Here is a 23,524-nt window from a genome sequence, read left to right as displayed (position 1 = left end):
AAAAAAAATCTAGAACATATCACTGATATTATTTTTAAGTAAGAGGTGCCTATGATGCATTTCTTTTTATTATTCAATCCCTCATTTATACATTCTTCTGAAAAGAATGAAAATTATGCCCCTACTAAGAGTCCCAGGCTCCAGTCATGACTGGAGCAGGAGCTAAGAAGGGAAGAAAATTTCTTGAGGATCTTTTCTGGGCCAGGCACCAAAAAGTGCTTTATTTTGTACATCTCGTGTAAGCTACAGCCTCCTTTCTAAAAAGTGTGCAGTCTGAGGTGGCTGTCTGCTTGGAGGAGACCCTTGAAGGAGTAATTCTCCCACTCTTGTATCTTAGCCTTCAAGTATCTGGCCCATGGTGGATACTCAGTAAGTGCTGACTGACCCGAGTATGTGATGGCAAGTGATGAAGCAGGGATGAGTACAAGATGCTGTGGGATTGCAGAGGCGGGGGTGACTTCCAGAGGGCCTCTCCACTATACCCTGACCTCTGAGCAGACTTTAAAGGATGACAGGAGGGAGAAGGGTGTTCCTGGCAGAGGGAACTGTGTGTGCAAAGGCCTGACAGGGGAGTTATGAACAGGTCATGGTAGAGCATGGGGTGCCCAGGGGCTGGGCATGAAGCTGAGCTGTGAAGGGCTTCTCTGGCCAGCCCAGGACTTCAGATGTACATCCTGTTGGCAGCAGGGAGCCAGTGGAGATGTTTCATCTCTTTTGACCTCCATCAAGTTAGTCCTTCACTTTATAACCTGGCCTAAGTGGTAGTCCCATGTCAGTTCAGCTCCTTGCCTTTCTCTTTTACTTTAATTACATTCAGAATGTGCTGTCAAACCTAATGGAATAGAGAAAATGTGATGGAACTGTGCAGCCTATGGGGCAGGCCAGTCGATCCTCACCTTATGATGTACTTACTATTATACATTTAAATAGTTCCAGTTATTTGGAGCTTTCAGGTGACTTCATTTCTCTGAGTACTAAATACTTAGCTTCCCTACATCTGCAGTTAATTTGTTAAGAGACCTTAATGAGAAACTTCAAACAGTTTAAATGTCAATTACCAAAAAAGTGAGGTTTTCAAGTTCCAGTAATCTACCCATATTGGGCATTGGAACGTAATCCCAGGTGGATGTAATTTAAGACAGATGACATTCCAGAGCGTCAGTTACAAAGAATTTATATATTTCGGGACTAATAAGCTGGCTACAGTTGAGGCTACACTTGAAGGATTGTCTGTAGTTATGACTTATGTAGCACCCACTTTATGCTCAGAGCTTTCTAATCACCGAGTTCACACTGGTTCTGTGTTTGGGCTGCTGCTTTTGAATCTGAAGAGATCCAGAAGCTACTACCTACATAAAAATATATTGAGAATGTAGTAAATATTGTATTAGTTCTAATTTTTAATCCTATATTTTTGAAAGGAAAAAGGTATTAATGATTCACTATCATAGATTTAATCAATGGCATAATCTTAAAATTCTGAATCAGAAATCCCGTTTTCTTTCTTGCCACTCCCTCTTTTCTGTGTGTGAAGAAAGGGTTGAACATGGTAGTGAGTATTATTTTGACAGAAAGTAAAACAAAAAGCATGCAGAATAGATTAACTTTGCATTTTCTCTGCAGGTCAGTTAGTGGGTTTGTTACATCCTTAGTTGTTTGTGCTACCAAGTAAATAATTTTTGGCAGCTGGTTTAGTTTTCACCACTTCTAAGTCTATGACAAATGATCTTGGAAGATCTTTGGTCTTAAAAAGAAAAACTGTGTGTGAGTTTGAAGTTTAGTTTTGTTGAGTTTTGAAGGCTTTTTTATGTAAGCCATTTATGTGGAATTTTGTTTTATTTGAATTTGAAATTCTTATGTTTTCAAACTAGTTAAGAGTCTGCCATATTGAACTGTTTTTTACATCTTTTGCATTTAAAAGTTAATTTGCTTTTTCTGTTTTTAAAAGATGCTGAAAAACTAAGATTCCCCCCTAAGTATTTAATATTTATTAGTCAACTGCTTTTGAAAATTGAAAAATTATTTTTAGATGTATGATTTTAGGTTAAGGAGAAATAAAGTTGCTAAATAATCTTAGACCTACATTCATCTATGTAGCCTGCCCTAAGTTACTTCCAAAGTGAAGAAAATGGTCATAAAAAGTTAGATATACGTGAACATGAGAATTTCATGTATTTTCTGGTAGTCAGCCATGTTTAAGGCGTCTAGGAATTGTTTTCTTTCAAAAACAGCCCATCACTGCTGTATTTGACATGTTGTGTGCTGTTAAAACTTTACATAAATGCAGGAGTACTAAAACGTGAAGTTTACAGAACCCGTTGGAACATTTTTATGTGTGTTGCTAACATGATCACTTTGCCAAGTACAATAATCTTTGTGTTGTGAGCTTGTGTACAAACTGATGTCTGGCATATCTGTTTGGAATGTGAAATTTAATATTTTCCACTAGTTAGTTCCCAACATGCAAGATCAAAACCCATTAAATGTATGTATGTAAGTAAAAATGTAAAGGATCAGTTGCTTAATTAGCTTTACAGTTGTGAAATTTAGGAAGTGAATTCACATCACACCTCCCTTCAGGGAGAAGACTTCATGACTTACTCCTAGTTTCTCTAAGTGACATAGTAGAGCCTATTTGGATTAATCAGTGGCCTTGGGAGTTGGAACAATCATTTGAAATACTGAGTGGGAACGTTCCCTGAACTTGGAAAAGTCAGAAGGCTGGGAGTGAGAGACATGTCCTCATCCTTTCCCTGGTGGCTCCTCACCTGTGAAGTTGCACCAGGGTGGTAATAAAATTGTAGGAGCTCACTTTATGTGTAACCATTAGCAGCCTGAGAATTCAGGACTAGCTGCCTCTCATACTTTAAGACACTGGAAGGTGCCATTTATAAGCATAGAGGGCCTGCAGGAAGGCAGAACAGGCTTGTAAACTGGAGCCTGAGGCTCTGGGTAGCAATCAGTTTGTAATATAGTTTAAAGTCTTAGGTTATCAGAATCACAAATGGGCCTTTAAGTGTTGCCGGCAAATCCCATGAAACATCTGTCTATAAAAGGCGAATACAATGGCCAGTTATTTCCTTCTCATTATTGTGATATTGTTATTTTCTGTTTCTTCCTTTGTGGCGTGGGGGAGGAGGGAAGGGGAAGGGCTAGTGCTGTAAGATTAAGAAGAAAAATTATAAATATTTTTGTTAGTTGAAAAGTTTACCATGAGGAAGGTTCTAAGTGTCACAGCTAATATGGTGGGTTTTACCTCCAGAGTGCCACTGCCACACACTTCCTGCTGCTTTGTGCTGCTGACTCTGAATTCCAAGGCTGGGGCAGGTGTGTGTGACAGAGCCCTTGGGTCAGGGGAATAGGGGAACATTTCTAGCTTCCATTTGGCTCATGTGTTGGAGGGTACAGATTCTTGGCCATCTGTGGGAATAACAGCTGTGCCTGACAGTGGGCCATCCCGGCTTCAGTATTTCTGTTGACAATCCCAAGAGTGGTTCTTTAACTGAAGCCATGAAGAAAACTGAAGATTAGGTGAGAATTCAGGAACACATTCTGTAGACTGAGGACAGTCTGCAGAATCTACCTGGACATAGTGATCTGTGTATCCAGGGTGATCTAGGCTTTGTCTCCTGACAAGTACAAGTGTGTCTATTTAAATCTTAGTGTCCAAGTCCCCACCTGTCTGCCCATCCTGTCTCCTCCAGGTGTTAGATGTGTTACCCGAATTGCCCCTGGTTGGCCCCTGTCCCCTCCCCCATTTGGTCAGAGCTGTCCCTGATGAGGAGTGTGGTCCTCCTGCTTGTGGGTCCTGTTGTAACAGATGGAATGGCCTTAAAAAGGGTAGTATGTTTTATGAGCTGTCTCTTTAAAACCCACTTAATGTTTTTGGGTATTAAAACCTGTATTCCTGCCCAAGGCCAGTAATCACAGGGGCAGGGGAGTGTCCTTTGTTTTTTTGTACCACAGGAGATGGCTCAGTGCAATTGTCCAGTCAGAGGTCAGGAGACTGTCTTCACCAGAGATGCTATAGCTAAACAGCAATAGCCTGAAGCTGAAAACTCCTATTAAAAGCTGTGTATTTCTGCTTATAGATAGGATGATGGTACTTTAAGATGAGAGTCTGCCATCTTGCTCTTTACCAGCAAATTAATAAACTTCTCTTTCCTTTCCCTCAAACCACTTGTCCTCATTCTTGGTTTGGCCATGAGGCCAAGTACCAAACTTGCCTTGAGAGACACTGGTTCCATCTGCATCCCCTTCTCTGTACTGGGAACTTTACCGCTTGTCTCTTTCTCTGGCCAATAGGAAGCATTTCCTCTGATTCTCAAGGGCAGCTCAGAAGGGCTCCCACAGAGTAAAGTATAGGCCTTCAGTAGTATTTCGGTCCTTTACCTCAAAATCCATTTCTTTCCAAAGGACACAGATGGAGTTGGGCTGGAGAGAGGTGGCCACACCCCAAGAGATCAACATCATCTAGGTGAAGCCACTGTACCTTCTGGGCTGTCAACGGAAAAGAACCCAAACTCTCTAAAATAATTTAAAGAGGTTTATTTTGAGCCAAGTTTGAGGACTGTGGCCTGGAGCCACACCAAAAAACCCTTGAGCAAGTAGACTTGCCATGGTTGGGTTACAGTTTGGTTTTATACGTTTTAGGGAGATAGGAAGTACACGTAAAGTTGTAAATCAATACATGGAAGGTGTACATTGGTTTGGCCAAAAGAAGTGAGACATCTAGTGGGGGGGACTTACAGATTATAGGTGGGTTTAAAGACTCTTTGATTTGTAATTGGTTAAAGAAATGAAGCTTTGCCTAAAGGTTTGGAATGTTTTAAATTAGGATAAAGAAGTCTGTTAATCAGAGATAAGCCAATGGCCATATACCCAGACCCAAGTGATTTGTTATGTAAATTGAGGACCTGCAGATGTGGTTTAAGCTTTGTCTTGCATAGCCTTAGGCCTATTAATGAGTTACAAAGGATATCTCCAAGAGAGGAGGGGGGACATGATGAGGGGGGATGTCTGACCTTCCTTCTCATGGCCTGCAAGGGTATTTCCGGAGTCCTCTTGGCCAAGAGGGGGTTTATTCAGTCAGCTTGGGGAGAGCTTAATATTTTATTTTAGTTCATAGGGCCCTGGGCTCCTTTTGCTCAGGGTTCCTATTTTAAGCCTGGTTCCTTGTTAAGCCTTCTTCCTTTACCAAGGAGATTTTTTACTGGTCCTCTCTTAAGGATCTCAAAACATTCTAGCACCTCTCTGCTTGCTGACAGTGTTTACTGGTTTGAATGTAACCTCTACTAATGAACCTGTTCAGAGTCAACAGGTACAGAGTCCTCTCTAGTTGTGTTGTCAGAAAGGCTCTGCTCACCGCCACTGGCTCTGAGAAGTGCCCGGAGTTGGTTGGATGTGGCTTTTCTACTTAAGTAGTCTTGCACCCCTGTGAATGTTACCAAAAGTTCGGCACTTGTCCCCAAGGCCACATCAGAAGAAGGACAAGTGGTTTGATGAAAAGGAAAGAGAAGTTTATTAATTTGCCAGCAAATGGGAAGGATAGGAGACTCTTGTCTTACCATACCATTGTCCTATCCATAAGCAGAAATACAGAGCTTTTAAAAGGAGTCCTGGGGCTTGGGGTTATTGCTGTTTAACTATAGCTGACGGTCCTGATGGACCCCATCTCCAGCGAACACAAGCTTGTGACCTCTGCCCCGACAATTGCATTGAGCCATCTCCTGTGGTACAAAGGACACTCTGCTGCCCCTCTGATTACTGGCCTCAGGCAGGGATGCAGATTTTAATTCCCCAAAAGAGCTGGGGAGAGTTTTAAAGAGACACCTTATAAAACATTTTACCCTTTTTTTTGGGCCGTTCTCTCTATTACGTGAGGATGGGGGCCCAAGCAGGAAGTAGATTGTTCCCATCTAGCAGAAGCATGTTTCGATGCTGGATATAAATCCTCATCTTCTGCTTCAGATGCAGCTTGGGGCATTACTTGTTTAACTGTCCTGTAATCCATTTAAGCAATGCTTTTCTGAAAGGGATATTAACCTGTTAAATTGTAAAATGCCTCTTTCAAATCCATCTTTTTAAAAAAAATTATTCTTCTTCCTCTTTCTTTACTCTGGAATCACTCATCATGCAAACATTAATGTATTTGGGAGACGTGGCCTTCCTGGAGTTGACGGAGGCTTTAGTAGGGCTGCTGGTTAGTACAGTTCCTGAAAAAAAAAATGACTATTTATAACACAGGCACCAGGCTGGTAGGAACGCAGAGGGTTCAGAGAAGTGCTAAAAGTGGAGAGGTTGGGGGCAGGGGAGTGCTGGCAAGGATGAACTTTGCCTATTTCACAAGTTTTGACTAAAGTAGTTCTGAATAAGAAAAGTGTTTGATGGAATCTTACCTAGTACAAAGACATATTATTTTTGGTCTCTCTTTTTACTTCCCTCCTTTTGTTCTTTCACCTTTCCCCTGTGACCTACCCTTCCAGCTGAGCCCTCTTGTTCCCATTTGCCCTGTACTGTTGATCTTAAACCCCAGCTCTGCCGTCTCTTAAATCCTGTTCTGGTTTCTTGGGGAAGACTACAGTCCCTTGAGCTCTTTCTACATGCCAAGCACTGTACTTTATATACATTAGTATTATCATGAGGAAAGTATTCTTTTGCCTGTTTTACAGATGAGGAAAGTGAGATTCTAGGAAGTTAAGTGACTTATCTAAATTTATGTACCTACTAAGGGATGGCACAGGAGCCAAACCCCTATTTCTGAAGCCTGTTTGCTGAACCACTATGTTTCAGCTATCTAATTTGGACACCTTTTGGAAAGCAGGACTTTTTTACTGTTACCAAAAAACAAAAAAGATACTAATATGAAATGCCCATAAATTGAGGATTCATTAAATAAATTATGGGATAGTCATACCTTAGTAATGATGTAGCAGTTAAAAGAATAAGGTAGTTCTCATGAATGGTAAAGTACCTTGATTGCACTAATCCCCTTGTGTTTTGTGAGGATTTATAAGATCTGCACAAAATATTTTTAAAAACTGACTATTGTAAGGTACCAGAGAGCAAGCAAAATCAGGCAGAAACTGGAGGGGACTCTACCTTGAAAGACAAGCTGCAGTGGATAAGGTTTGTAAGATCCTGGCTTTTAACCTGAAGGTACTCCCAAAACCATCTAACTGTGGCCACAGCCTTACTGTATTTGAGGTGTTACAGGGCAGAGGTAGAGACCGGCAGAGCAGTCAGAAAGTTAGGAGGGAAATTCCAGAGAGGAGGGAGCTACAGAGGAGGTGAACACCAATCTGCATATAAAATGACACAAATCCTTGGCTGGCCACTAAACTATGTGTGTGCAGAGGTGACCCTAAGGGGCCTGGTGAAAAAGTCAGTAGCTGTAAGCCAAAAGAACTGAGCAAAGATCTTGGCTACTGACCACTATAAGGGAGACAGAGTTTGTTGTTTGTGTTCAGCCACATTAGCTGTCTACGAGAACAAAATCACTCTTCAGATGAATGTACAGAATCTAGGGTCTCTACAACATATCATTCATAATGTCCAGTGGTCTATCAAAAACCACTAGAGGAAGAAATGGGGTTGGGGGCAGATAATAGAAGCCAGCTTCTAAATGATACAGATGTTTCAGTTAACAGAGAAGGACTTTAAAGCATCTATCATAAATATGTTCTAGGACTTAATAGAAAATATATACAAAATGAATGAACAGATAGGGAATATCAGCTTAGAAATAGAAGCTATGAAAAAGAGCTGAAAGATTACTGGTTGCCAGGGGCTGCAGGGAGGAAGGAATAGGGAATGACTGCTTAATGGATATAGGATTTCCTTTTGGGGTGATGAAAATATTCCAGAACTAGTGATGCATGCACAACATTGTGAAATGTACTATATGCTACCAAATTGTACACTTTAAAATGGTGAAAACTGTGAATTTTATGAAGGGAAAGAACTGAGAAGTATATTAACTAAATTGAAATTTTTACCACTGAGCTTAATAGCAGACTTAAGACATCAAAATAGTCAGGGCACTAAAAAATAGATCAATACTAAGTACTCACTTTCAGGAACAGAGAAAAAGATTGGAGAAAAGTGAATAGAGCCTCAGAGACCTGTGGGACAATTTCAAGCAGTCTAATGTGTACAGTTGGAGTTTCAGAAGGAAAGAAGAGAGAGAATTGGGTAAAAAAATATTTGAAGGAGTAATGGCCAGGAACTTTCCAAATTTGATAAAATATATAGATGTACTGATCATTCAGCAAACCCCGAAAAAGGTAAATTTAAAACACAGACATGCACATGAGAGCCACATTGCTGAAATCCAAAAATAAAGAGAAAGTATTGAAAGCTACCTGAGAAAAAAATGATACATATAAGGGAAAAGGATATGAATTACAGCAGACTTCTTATCAGAAGCAATCGTGAGTAGAAGGTAAATGTAATGAAAGAAAAAAAATGTCAGTGCAGAAATTTATGTCCAGCAAAAACTATCCTTCAAAAATGAAGCCAAAAAAAGACCTTTCAATTAAATAAAAACTTAATTTGTTGCAAAGAATCTGCACTACAAGAAATGCTAAAGGAATTTCCTTAGACTGAGGGGAAATAACCCCCAGTGATAACTTGGATCTACAGGAGGGAATGATGATCACCAGAATGATGACAGAAATAATCAAGGAGACCTATATGTGTTGCTATGAGCATATGATAGTAATAATAATAACTATATAGCTGTTAGTATTCTGAATGCTTTAGATACATTAACTCATAACCCTTAGAACAATCCTGTGGAGTGGGTACCATTATTAACCTCATTTTACAGAGGTGAAAACTGAGGCACAGAGTAACTTGCCCATTGTCAGACAACTAGTCAGTGGCAGGGGCAGGGTTCAAACCCAGCATTCGAACTCCAGAGGCTGTTCTCTCAACCACTATGCCAAACTGCCTCTCAAGGTATATTATTTCATGAACAAATAAGATATATCATTATATGTACAAAACAGTGTGCATATAGTACAATCCCATTTGTGTAATTAAAAACACAAGTAAAGGTATTCAATTTTTTTCAGGAAGGATGCACAAAAGAAGCCTTTAACGGTGGTAATCTTCCCCATGGAAAGGGGGAAGAGATGGAGAACTTATGGTAAGGAAAGGGAGACTAAATTATTATTTTGTGCTCTTCTGGATCATTTGAATATTTTTTAATGTGCATGTATCACTTTTATTTTTTAAATAAAATTTTACATGTCATGAAATAGCTGGGAAAAATAGAGATACTTGATACAAGGTGGAAAAATAATATTCTGTCTGCATCTTATAAGGAATATGACAGAAGTGAAGAAAATGTAGACTGGGAGTCTGGACACTAGGTTTGTCTCCTACCTTGTCAACAAGACAGTGCCATGTGTAAAAAGCTGTGAAGGAGGTATCTGATATTGTTCTCTGGCCCCTGACACTTTTCTTCCTTTCCTGTTGCTGCTTTCCCATCTCCAGACCTCTTGACTCATTCAGGGAACAGCTCCAGGGAAGCACCTCAACACTCCCATTCACACGTGCAGTGTGGCTTAGTCTTACTCCGATGTGAGTGGCTGCTGAGGGCACCAGAGCGGGTTCTGCTCCTGGGGTCCTCATCTCCTGAGATGATGGCACCATCTCTTGCTCTCTCACCCAAGCTGCCCCCCTGAGAGTCCTCCTTGACTCACCTTTTTAACAATCCCCGGTGTTTTTTCTACTGTATATTCTTGGCACCTTTGTCAAAGATAAGTTCACTATAGACACGTGGATTTATTTCTGGGTTCTCTGTTGTGTTCCATTGGTCTGTGTATCTGTTTTTTTTTTTATTTCAGCTTATTATAGGGTACAAAAGTTTAGGTTACATATATTGCCCATGCCCCCCCTCCACAACCCCCGAGTCAGAACTTCAAGCGTGTCCATTCCCAGATAGTGCGCATCGCACTCATTATGTAGGTATACACCCATCCCCTCCCCCCTCCCCCCACATCTGCCCGACACCCATTTGGTGTTATTCCCAAATGTGCACTTAGGTGATGATCAGGGAAACCAATTTGCTGGTGAGTACATGTGGTGCTTATTTTTCCATTCTTGGGATACTTCACTTAGTAGAATGGGTTCCAGCTCTTTCCAGGAAAACATAAGAGATTCTATATCACCGTTATTTCTTATAGCTGAGTAATACTCCATGGTATACATATACCACATTTTACTAATCCACTCATGTATTGATGGGCATGTGTATCTGTTTTCATGTCAGTACCATGCTGTTTTGGTTACTACAGCTCTGTGGTATAATTTGAAGTCAGGTAATATGATTCCTCCAGTTTTGTTCTTTTTGCTCAGGATGGCTTTGGCTATTCTAGGTCTTTTATGGTTTCATAAAAATTTTAAGATTATTTTTTCTATTTCTGTGAAGAATGTCATTGATATTTTGGATGGGGATTGCATTGAATCTGTAGATTGCTTTGGGTAGTATGGACATTTAAACAATATTGATTCTTCCAATCCACAAGTACGGAATATCTTTCCATTTTTTGTGTGTCCTCTTCAATTTATTTCATCAATGTTTTATAGGTTTTGTTATAGAGATCTTTCACTTCTTTGGTTAAGTTTATTCCTAGGTATTTTATTTGTAGCTATTGTAAATAAGATTACTTTATTGGTTTCTTTTTTAGATTGCTTACTGTTGGCATATAGAAATGCTACTGATTTTTGTTTGTTGATTTTGTATCCTGCAACTTAACTGAATTTGGTTTATCATTCTGATAGGGTTTTTTTGGTGGAGTCTTTAGGTTTCTCTAGATACAAGATGAGATCATGTGCAAGCAAGGATAATTTGATTTCTTCCTTTCCCTTTTGGATGCCCTTTATTTCTTTCTCTTATCTGATTGCTCTAGCTAGAACTTCCAGTACTATGTTGAATAACAGTGGTCAAAGTGGGTATCCTTATCTTGTTCCAGATTTTAGAGAAAGGCTTTCAGTTTTTCCCCATTCAGTACAATACTCACTGTGGGTCTGTCATAAATGGCTTTTATCATGTTGAGATAAGGTCCTTCTATACCCAGTTTTTTTGAGAGTTTTTATCATGAAGGCATGTTGAATTTTATTGAATGCTTTTTCAGCATCAATTGAAATGATAATATGGTTTTTGTCCTTCATTCTGTTGATATAATGTATCACATTGATTGCTTTGCATATGTTGAGCCCTTCTTGCATCCCTGGAATGAATCCCACTTGATCATGATAAATAATCTTTTAAATTTGGTGTTGAATTCGTTTTGCTAGAATTTTGTTGCACCTATATTCATCAGAGATATTGGCCTATAGTTTTCTTTTTTGTTGTTGTTGTGTCTTTGTCTGGTTTTGGTGTCAGGCCTCATAGAATGAGTTTGGGAGTATTCCCTCCTCCTCGATTTTTTGCAATAATTTAAGTAGGATTGGTATTAATTCTTCTTTGAATGGTTGATAGAATTCAGCAGTGAAATCATTAGGTCCTGGGCTTTTCTTTGATGGGAGACTTTTATTACTGCTTCTATTACTTGTTATTGGTTTATTCAGGTTTTGGATTTCTTCCTGGTTCAATCTGGGTAGGTTGTACATGTCTAGGAATTTATCCATTTCTTCTAGGTTTTCCAATTTATTGGCATGTAGTTGCTCATAGTAATCTCTAATGATCCTTTGGATTTCTGCAGTATCAGTTGTAATGTCTCCTTTTTCATCTCTGATTTTATTTATTTGGATCCTCTTTTTTTTTCTTAGTCTGGCTGAAGGTGTGTCAATTCTGTTTATCTTTTCAAAAATCCAACTTTTTGTTTCATTGATCTTTTGTATTGATTTTTTGTTTTCAATTTCAATTATTTCTTCTATGATCTTTGTTATTTCTTTTCTTCTACTAATTTTAAGTTTGGTTTGTTCTTTCTTGTTTTTATAGTTCTTTGAGATGCCTAGTTAGGTTGTTTATTTGAAGCTTTTTTACTTTTTTGATTGATGTAGGCATTTATTGCTATAAGTTTTCCTCTTAGTACTGCTTTTGCTATATCCCATAGGTTTTAGTATGTTGTATTTTCATTTGTTTCAAGAATTTTTTTTTATTTCTTCTTAATCTATTCATTGACCCACTGGTCATTCAGGAGCATATTATTTAATTTCCATGTGTTTGTATAATCTCTTGTTATTGATTTCTAGTTTTATTCCATTGTGGTCAGAGAAAACACTTGGTATGATTTCAATTTTTTTTTTTAATTTTTTAAAGACTTGTTTTGTGGCCTAACATATGGTGTGTGCTTGAGAATAATCCATGAGCTAAGAAGAAGAATGTGTATTCTGCAGCTGTTGGATGAAACATTTTGTAAATATCTATCAAGCCCATTTGTTCTGTAGTGCAGATTAAATCCAATATTTCTTTGTTGATTTCTGTCTGGATGATCTGTCCAGTGCCGAAAGTGGAGTGTTGAGGTCTCCAACGGTTATTGTATTGGAGTCTGTCTCTCTCTTTAGCTCTGATAATATTTGGTTTATATATCTGGGTGCTTCAGTATTAGGTGCATATATATTTAGAATTATTATATCCTCTTGCTGAATTGACCCCTTTATCATTATGTTATGACCTTCTTTGTCTCTTTTTACAGTTTTTTTCTTGAAATCTATATGATAGAAGTATAGCTACTTCTCTTTTTTTGGTTTTCATTTGCATGGCATATCTTTTTCCATCCCTTTTTTTTCAATCTTTATGTGTCTTTATTGGAGAAATGTATTTCTTACAGATAACATATAGTTGGCTCTTGTTTTTTTTTTTTTTTATCCATTCAGCCACTCTGTGTTTTTTGATTGGAGAGATTAGTCCATTCACATTTAATGTTATTATTGATAGGTACGGACTTCCTATTCCCATATTATTAATTTATTTCTGGTTGTTTTGTGGTCCTTTCTTTCTTCTTCCTGTTTTCCTTCGTTAAAAGTGATTTTCTCTGGTAGTGTGTTTTAATTTCTTGCTTTTTATTTTTTGTGTATCTGTTGTACATTTTTTGATTTGAGGATACCATGAGGCTTGCAAAAAAATACTTTATAACCATTTATTTCAAACATATGACAACTGTGCTTACAAACATGCAAAGAGAAATCTGACAGAAATTCTACCCTTTAACTCCATCTCCCTTCCCCTGCTTTTAACTTTTTGTTGTTTCCATCCATATCTTTTTATGCTGTCTCTCAAAAAGTTGTAGTTAGTTTTGATAGATTTGTCTTTTAGTCTTCCTATTCAAGATATAAGTGGTTTATATCCATAATTAAAACAATGGAGTATTATATATTTGTGTACTTACTGTTTTCAGTGAGTTGTATACCTTTAGGTGATTTCTTATGGTTCATTAATGTCCTTTTCTTTCAGATTGAAGAACACCTTTTAGCATTTCTTGTAGGACAGCTTTGGTGTTGATGAAATCACTCAGCTTTTGTTTGTCTGGGAAAGTCTTTACTTCTCCTTCATGTTTGAAGGATATTTTTGCAGGATGTAATAATTTAGGGTTAAGGTTTTTTCCTGCAGCACTTTGAATATGTCATGCCACTGTCTCCTGGCCTATAAGATTTCCACTGAGAAGTCTGCTGCTAGATGTATTGGAGCTCCTTCATATGTTATTTTTTTCTTTTTTCTTGCTCTCCTTAGAACCTTTTCTTTATCCATGACCTTTGGCGGCTTGATTATTAATGCCTTAGGGTAGTCTTGTTTGGGTTCAATCTGCTTGGTGTTCTATGACCTTCTTGTGCCTGAATATTGATATCTTTCTCTAGATTTGGAAAGTTCTGTGTTATTTCTTTGAACAAACCTTCTATTTAAGCTTCAGAATTTCTGCTTGATTTTTTTTTTTAATTTCAATCTCCTTGTTAAATTTCTCAGACTTCTGCATTCCTTCTTGAAGTTCATTAAGCTTATTCAGATCAGCTGTTTTAAATTCTTTGTCTGAAAGGTTACATATCTCCATGGCTCCAGGATTGGTCACTGGTATCTTACTTAGTTCATTTGGTGAGGTCATGTTTTCCTGGGTGTTCTTGATGCTCATGGATGTTCATTGATGTCTGGGCATTGAAGAGTTAGATATTTATTTTAATCTTCACAGTCTGGACTTGTTTGAACCTGTCCTTCTTGAGAAGGGTTTCCAGATATGCAAAGGGAACTGAGTTTTGTGATCTAGTAAGTCTTTGGTCACTTCAGTGTATCAGCACTGGGGGTATTCCAAGCCCAGTAATGCTGTGACTCTTGCAGACTCCTGGTGGTGCTGCCTTGGTGGACTTGGGTAAGATACAAGAGAATACCCTGGATTACCTGGCAGAGTCTCTCACTGTCTTCCCTCACTCTCTGTGCTGGGCTGCTAGAGTTAGGGGAGGAGTGACGTGGGCACTCCCTCATGGCCACAAGCACCAGGTCACACCTGAAGCCAGCCCAGTATCACCCAAAGCCCGTGGTGACTGTTGTCTGGCTACCTCTGATGTTTATTCACAGGCCAAGGGCTCTTTAGTCAGTAGGTGGTGAGTCCTGCCAGGACTGGGTTCTTCCCTTCAGGGCAGCATGTTTCCTTCTGGCCCAGGGTGGGTCCAGAAATGCCTTCCAGGAACTAAGGCCTGGACTTAGGGGCTTTAGGAGTCTGCTTGGTACTTTATTTTACTGTGGCTCAGCTGGTACTTAAGTTACAAAACAGTCCTCTGAACTTTTCCCTTTCCTTTCCCCAAGTGGTAGAAGACTCCCTGAGCCACACTGCCTGCAGGCACTGGCTTGGCCACCACTGCTGGTGTCTCACTGGGTCACCTGCACACCAACTCCCCTGGCTCTGAGCCAGAACAACTGCAGGAATCGCCCAAGGACTGCAGCCTTTGTGACCCGACTGCCTTTTGAATTGAGTCCAGGCCCCAGGCTGTTTTATGTCAGCCGGTGGTGGGGCTAGCAGGAACTGGGGTTTCAGGGTGGAGGATTTCTCTCTAGCTGGGCTGGTCTAAACGCTCCTTCTGTGGGCACCAGCAGAATGCTGCCCTGTGCTGTGTTCCCCTGTGCCAGGGCTGCCCTGAGTTACAATGTAAAGTCCCACAATCACTTCACTCTCCCTCCCCTGGGCACACAGATCCTCTCTCCACTCGGGTACAGGCACAGCACTGCCTGAGGATGGGGGTGGGGTGGCATAGGCAGTGCAAGCTTGTCATTTCTGCCCTCTTCAGGGCCTCTTTCCTTGATAGAATGTTAAAACCAGGTGGTATGATTGCTCACCTGATTTTTGCTTCTTCTGAAGGTGCCTGCTTACATGGATAGTTGTTGAATTTGGTGTTTGTGTAGAGAGACAATCGCTAGAGGGTTGTATTCAGCCATCTTGCTCCGCCCCCTGCCCCTAATCTCTCGGTACTATACAAGTAAGTTTTGAATTTGTTCATTTATTTTATTTTTTCACACAAAAGCAATCTAATAGACTGGACAATTGCATACTTAACTATTTTATGTTTTTGCTCATCTCATGAGTTTTAAAAATCATTTACCTTGGAGACCAAGTATATTTCACTATGTTTTTTCTATGTTAATCATCATAAAATGTGATCTTTAATGTTTTACTATGTTAGGCTGCAGGTATTTTTGTTCTAACAAATACCCTTTTGTGTTTTATTTAAATCTGTATTGTTTTAAATAGTTTGCCTTATTGCTAAGGCTAGTGGAAAATATTTAAAGTGTGAGTATGTGTTTTTTTCCCACAGTGTTCTTTTGAGTAGCTGATAGGTGTGAAAACATTTAGCAGGTTACCCTCCTTTTCACTCTCAGTTGAGCTTTGCTTCTGAAGCAATATTCCTAGCAGAACATGCTGCAGTACGTCAGAAACAATGCTGCATTACAGATGCAACATCGACTAAAAGGAAAAATTGAGTGTGAGCTTCAAGTTGACACGTGATGAAAGTAGCCCTGAAGTTGTCAATTAGAAAGTGAAGGCCTAGAACTGATAACTTAATGGGCAGTGCCCCTGCTATTTTGTCTTATGGCCAATAAGATTTTTACTGCCCAGGAAATCTGTATGCACATACCCAGATATAGACATGTGTACATAAATACACACGTGGGTGTATGAGTATGTGGTGGTCAGTGCAAATCCAGACTACTCAGTTCCAAAAAATGTTCCCTTTATGGAGGGACTTAAAAAAATCAGTGGCTAGTTTTACTTTGCTTCACATTTATTGTTTTTCTAACACAGATTTCCATTAGTTGGTTTTATGTATCATACTACCAAATGACAAATGTGAAAGATATGTAATTGTTTTCTGCTGAGTGTGCTCTGCAAATTCTTACCTTCAGTCTCCCTGGGAGTCTTTTCTCAGATCACCAGTGTGAGCCTACAGTCACACATTATTTGTAGTTCATACAACCCCAATTGATACAGTATGTTCTTGCTGATTTTAAAATATGAGTGATTAATTGTTTATAACCTATAGGTTAAAATGAATTGTTAAGTAGATGGAAGTATGAACCCAAATGAATCAAAGCTAGATATATTTTGGTATTGATACTGTATGCATCTTCCTATTATTTATTATATCAAAAAACCCACTTTATTTCTTAAAAATAGTCCAACAAAAGAAGAAAGAAAGAAACTACAAAAGTAAAAAATCAAAGATAAACTCAGTTGAGTAAAATATTTCTGAGATTGGCACATTTTCCTTTTTGAAATGTCATCAAACTTTTTAAAATTAAATTTGAAAATGTTCTTCAGTCTCTTGAGTGGAATCTTTAAATAAAATGTGACAGAATGCAAAAAACAAACACATATGGGGATGAAAACCCATAGGACAGGTGTCAAGGACAAACTGTCCCTGCAGAAGAACACCTGTGATGGTCCCAGTGAAAGATGTGAAAGAGGGACACAGTGAAAGATGGTTCTGAGAGATTGCTGGGAAGCATCCCCGTTTTATGACCACCAGCTGTGGGTAGGTTTGGTCGGGAAGCCCATACTCATTGGGTAGGTGGGGCCTCAGCCCACTGCAACCTCTGACCCTTCAGTACTGTGCTTTGGCTAATGCAGACCTCTTATGAGGAAGACCCTGGTCATGGGGGATATCCGGTTACCATCAGCCAAAGCCAGTTGTGGGATTACTGGCAATGGTCTTGGGAATGTTGTTTGCATCCATCTCAGGGATAAAAACCAGTGTATTGGCTCATTTCTAATATACTGAGCTCAAATGCCTACCGGGCATAGCCTTCATGAGGACTTTATGCATGGGCTTATGGTTTTTGACATATTTATTGTCTCTGGAGTCACCAAAGTCACCCTTCCACCCAGAATCCTTAGACTTTCCTCTGGAGAGAAAATGCAGTAGGGCTCACTAAGACACTGGAAGGTGTTGGATACCCTGCTCCACCTTCCTCCACCTTCTTCTGGAACGACTCAAAGGAATGCCCTGGTTCTCACAACCAGCCGGTTTGCCTCACTGCTCTGGTGCCCAAGTCCGTTTTGACTGGAATGATATCCATGTATTCTGAATGACCAGAAAAAAATTTTTTTGAAGTTTACAGATCTTCAGGGTTTTCATCAGCGTGATTTGCAGTCTCTGTCTTTGTCGCCTAGTATCTATGATCTGTATCCTGAGATTTTCTGCCAACACCTATATCTTCAACCAGAGAGAAAAGGGGGATAAAGGAATTCTTAAAATAGGTGGAAGCCTGAACCAAGGGACACATGCATTTTTGAGACATTTGCAGGAAACTGTCTCAATTTTACATTTTTGTCCCTAATTACATTACGATTTCAATGTCTGGTTAAGGAAGTTGTGGGGACTCAATGTCAGTAGCCACCACTCACTGCCCTGTGCTCCTCAAGTCAGACCGTCCAGGGCAGTGGTGTTTTAGACTGTGGGTTCCAACCCAGGGGTGAGCTGTGACATTAATTTATTGGATCATGATGAGCATTTTAAACAATGAACTGTAACAGAATAGAAACTCTTCTATTCAGAGTCCATCACACATTTTGCCTTACGAATCTTTTGTTTCTTTTATATGTGGGGAGTATGTTTGTGTTTATGGACTCTTAATATAAAATGTGGGTTGCAGTAAAAAAAAAAATTGAAAACTGCTACTTTAGGGGACTTTCTGATCCAGAGAGATGGCTTTCTTTAAGGAGTATGGGGCATTAATAAGCCACTAGCAATGTCCAGGATATCTTCTTTCCCGCAGCTGATGAATTCCCTCATTTAAACTTAGGATTCTCTTTCCTATGAACATGCTGTTACAAATAGTGGCACCCTGGGACATTGTAGGGTTCACTGGGCTTTTACAAGCTGTCCTGGGGGCCTAAGTGTCATTTTTGACATTTTTTTCCGTTGGGAAAAATTCATTTTTAGTTCCAAAGAAGCAACTTTTTGGTGAGTTATTTTGAGCAGGACCCTGTGCCAATGGGGTGCTGCTTTTATACATTTTCTGTATTTAATAGTAAATCTATTAGTGCCTTGAGCAGTCTGTTGCCCTCCTTTAGCCCTTTTTAATTTCTAATGAGTGATGCGGTATAGGCGCTCAGGGTGGCCTTGGCAAAGAAGTGTCACTGAAGGATGGAGCTTCTGAGAGGGAGGTTTAGCGAGGCCCCACATCCCGAGGCCCTCGCAGTTGGCCAGGTGTCTGTGCCCCTCACCAGGCATCCTTCTGCATTTATGACTATAATTCACCCAGTCAGGTTCCTCTGACCATGGAAGCCAGTGTGGTCACAGAGCTCTTAATATAAGGCGCTCTTTACAAAGGTGAGCTCACCCCAGATCTGCCTGCTAGTCCTTTGATAAATATTTCTGAGCACCTGTCTGTGCCAGGGATTCTTCCAGGCCCAGGGATGTAGTGGGGCACAAGGTGGCCAGGGTCCCTTCTGCCCTGGCAAGGCTGCTGTTGGTCCCTCTGCACACTCCGGCCTTTGGTCCCTTGGGCATGCCTGCTGGCACGGTGCTGTGCAATAGATGGAGCCTTCCAAAGTGCACGTCAGGCCTGAGGACCGCTCTGCTCGTACTTAAGTGGGGCCAGATACCCAGTGTTTGAAAGGCTTATTTATAAGAGGACCAGGCTTGTAAGAGGACCCGGAGGAGTTCCTTCTTGAGAAATGCTAAGATTCTTTAAAAAATAAACAAATAAAAACCCTCAGATTTTTTAAGTGCCCCAGCTCAACAAAACAATAGGTAGGACACAAGCTTGTCATAAACAGCAGTCTGAGAAGATAACAACAGTGTGTGCATCAAACCAAGATTTTTATTGCTCTGAAAAACCTTCTTACGGAAGCCTCCCCACCCCCACCTATAGCTCCCCAGTTCCACCTTGCAAAATCTGTCCATGTCACACACACCCCCAAACACAACTCCATAGTAGGAAGAACTTATTTTCATGCCTGTTTTTCTTGAGGTTTATAAAACAAAATGTGTGAAGGGAATGTATGTTGATTCTCTTGGGACTAATTAAACAAACAGATTCAGAGAGTGAAAGCAGAGATTTAGGATAGTTAAAATATAAAAAATGTAATTTTGGGGATAACAGCCGTCAATTTTTCCACTCGAGTGTTTTTCCAAAGGGCAGAGGGCAAGAAGCATCTTACGTCCTCTCAAAGCTGAGACACATTTCAACATGGAGATATTAGAAGCAAATTTGGTGCCCAAGACAGGTGCCAGATTTTAATTACAGTTGGCATTTCTGAGCATGCTTTTGGCAGAGGTGGCCATCTTGTTGGAAAAGCCATAGATTTTGACACTAGCAGTATGGGTGCCCAGTTGAGAACGATTGCAAATAATTTGCCTCCTATTTTCATCTTGTTGGTTGTGAGAGAAAACTTTAGTGGTTAATATTTAAACAAGATATTCTCTGTTCAGAGAAAACAGTTGTTCATTGGAATTATCTTGGTAGTTTGGTGTGTTGGCTCTGGGGGTAATAATTTCTATCTCAGAGCCTTTAAAACAAACCAGTTAAAACAATAAAATAAGATGTTTCATTACAAGAAATGAAGTTGGCATGCACCAGGTTTTCCATTAAGTTCCAGGTCACAGACAAATAAAGAAAGTATGTTAGGGAGAAAAAAATCCTTTTTAAAAATAATTAGGGAGCTGTCTGTTTTGTTCACCAGATGGAAAATCCGTAGTTGTGGGTGGTCTGTGTTGGAGAGGGCATCTCACAATTGGCAGGACTATGCCTTTAACTTTTCAAGTTCTAGGACAAAAATCTCAACGCCACTGTTCAGAAGGCTCTGAATATGCGTCAGCTCTTCTAGGCTCTGCTTTCCTGAATTTTACCAGTTTTCTAGAAAGAGTATGTAGGTAAAATGATTATGGAATGCCTAAGTAAACAGTCCATTGTTCATTGAATTCTGAAACAATGTTCTGTCAGCCCTGGTTTCTGTAACTTTTCTTGCTGTCAGTACCTTGTGATGATCATCTGATTAGTGGAACTGCCTGTGATACTGTTTAGAAGCCCCCCTTTTATTATTAATACATTTCTGTATTCCAGAGCAGAAAGGACAGCCAAATGTGCCTAAAGCTTAAGAAATTGTCATAAGATCGTCATTTAGTGAAGGATATTGCATCATCATTGATGTTTAGGGTCTTTTTTCTGAAAATGTTTTGATTTTGGTCAAATTAATTCAGTAAAAAGACATGCTTTTCATACTGGTTTCTTGAACTGATAATAGAAAATTAGCCATCTATCTTCACTAATAGTTTTTAAAAACTAGTAGTTTTTTTTACATGCACCAATGTAACATTTTTCTCTAGCCCGGTCTTATGCGTTTCATGGCTTTACTTCTGCAAATCAGACTTTGAAATGAATGTGTTTTATGTTTAAACATTAGGATGTATATATGCTTAATATTTCATTCATAAATTTAATTTATCCCCCCCCCATAAAACTATTGGTAAGGACAGGAGTGTTAAATTAATGAAATCATCTAAGATGCCTAAATGCATAAACTTTCAAATTGAGTGCAAAAAAGACCTGGAACGTAAATCGTTTTTCTCGGACAGCAAATGTGTTTGGCTTTGGATGTACATGAAATTCTGCCTGTGCATAGTGAAAATGGCAATGATTTATTAGTTCCAGATCCCCCCAGCACAGACGCTGTACAGTCTGTCCTTGTTCTGGGCACTAAACAGTAGGTTTTAGAAAACATAATTTCACTTAAGTTTTCCACTTGTGTTCTGTGTTGTGCTATTAATAGCAACCCTTTGTTGTTCATGCCAGCTCACTTCTAGAGTAAGACAATGATGTCGGGAAACCAGTTTAACTAAAATACTACTAATTGGTATTTTATATGTGATAGTCCAGGTGCAGTTCTGTGAAGAATAGAAGGACCCTTAAAAATTATCATGAAGGTGAAAAAGCTAAACAGTCGGGCAGTTCAGTAGACGTGCCTTCACAATGCCGGTGTCGCTGACAGATCTTGCTTATTTGCTGTTAAAGGGGGATGGGACGGGAAATTTGAAACAGTGATAAAGGACTTTTATGTTAAACATTTTGTGATCCTTCATAAAAAAAACAACAACAGTTTTTAAGAGACTCCATAAGAACAGTGTTAGGCACCTTGGGTGTCCATCCACCTTTGCTGTCACTGCCCAGGGAGACATAAACTGTCACTAAATTCTTAGGGGTGGGGTTGAGTCTTGATTTGGCCAAAGGTAAATGTGCTTTTCCGAACAGTAGGGTAAGTGGGGAGGCTCCTGTGTTAGCTGCGTTCTGGTCACTGCGCTAATCAAGGCCGTGGGCTCCGAGGCTACCTTTCCACATCCTGTGGCTGAAATCCCTGGTGCTGTGTGTCTCAGCATGGCTCCGGCCACCCCAGGCCTCCTCCTCCCCTCCTCTCCTCTCCCATCCATCTTCCAGAAGGAGCTCTCTGAACACAGACCTCATTGCTCTCCTCTCCAGAAGCGTCACCAGCTCTCAACACTGAGGAATGAAGACCTCCCATGGCCATGCAGTGCTCTTTACACTCTGATTCTAGGTTACCTTTCCAGAATCACCTCCCTCCCAGCCCACGTCCCTGACTTCCTAGTCACATTAAAATCTTCCCTGTGATGGGCCACCCCAGCTCTTTCCTGTCTGTGCCGGGGCTTACCTGCTCTTTCTGCTGCAGAGCCATCGCCCATCCCCCACGTGACAAGATCCTGCCAATCACAGCATGGGTAGCAGACACCCTTCTGCTGCATTCTGGTAGCTTTGCTTATATGTGATCTTTGCTCTTTGCACCCTATGCTGTGTCCCATATTAGATTCAACCTCCTGGAGTGTAGGGCTACTTCTCGTACCTGTTTGAAAGCCTAGCACCTGTTCTGGTGCTGAGCACATGGCAAAACTTGAATATATATTTTTTGAATGAAATGGAATTCTGGGTTGTGGCTTTCTGTCAGGTACGAGTCTTGGTTGAAAGCAACAGACATCACATCTGGCTCTCTTTGGCAAGCGAGTGTCTCCTAGAAGGATATGGGCACACTCAGGGTCGGTGGGAAGGCAACTCCAGCTCCTCCAGCATGTCCCCGCACAGCCACCAGAGAGGTGCTGCCAGAGGGCTCGGTCCTAACTGCTCAGGATGCAGGCTCCAGGGAGGGGGGGTCTGGTCTAACCGAGCCCACCTGTTGGCTGTGGGAGAGCCGGGCACCTTGATGATAATCCCCACAGACTGTAAGCTCTGGGTAGGATGAGGCAGTTCCTAAAAGTGGTGGAGTGGATCTTGGGGCAGTCAGTAGCCAGTGAATGTTCACCAGGGTACTGACCCTTCGTTTCTAGCACTCGAGCACCCTGTCTGGCCTGTCGGGTGTGCCTTGCCAGGGATTCTGAGCAAGAAAGGAAGTCATTTATTAAAATGCAGATAGCCCTGGGAAGGGGTGATACCAGAGCCCCTGCTTGCCAGCATTGATTAGCCAAAAATAGGACCTGTGGGTGCAGGGAACAGAGAAGACATGGGGCGGATGGGATGTGAAAGGGTCACCAGTGTCCCAGCAATGCCACCTAAACCACAAATGGCATAGTGTCCTCTTTTACCTCCACCCTCATGGGCGAAGCCACTCAGAACAGGCAGGATCTTGGCTGGGTCTTGGAGGTGAGGATACCCCTAGAGCTTATTTATCTTTTTAAATCAATCAAATAAAAATAATGGATACCCCTCCACCAAGGGGAAGACTGTGCTGGCCACTTTGTGTGACTGATAAATGCGAGAGGAGTTACAGTCATGAGCTGGGGGAAACACAGCCTAGAAGATGGCGAGCAGGTGGCAGGAAATAACACTTGACTATGCGGGCCTTGCACATGTGTGGTAGCAGAGCCTGCCCCCAGGGAGGTGGAACTACATGTGCAAAATCACGGGAGGCGGGAATGTGTGCAATGTTTTGGGAAAAGGCAAAGAAGCTGATTTGAAGGGAAGGGTTTGTGTGGAGGAGCAGTGGAGAATGATGTTGGAAGGTTGCATTTGGACCACATTGTGGAGAGCCTTGAATTCTAGGTGAAGGATTTTAGATGTTGCTTTGTAGGCTGCTCAGAGTGC

This window comes from Lemur catta, chromosome 13, assembly GCF_020740605.2.
Source record: "Lemur catta isolate mLemCat1 chromosome 13, mLemCat1.pri, whole genome shotgun sequence".
Classification (NCBI taxonomy): Eukaryota; Metazoa; Chordata; class Mammalia; order Primates; family Lemuridae; genus Lemur; species Lemur catta.
This window is presented reverse-complemented; position numbering follows the sequence as displayed.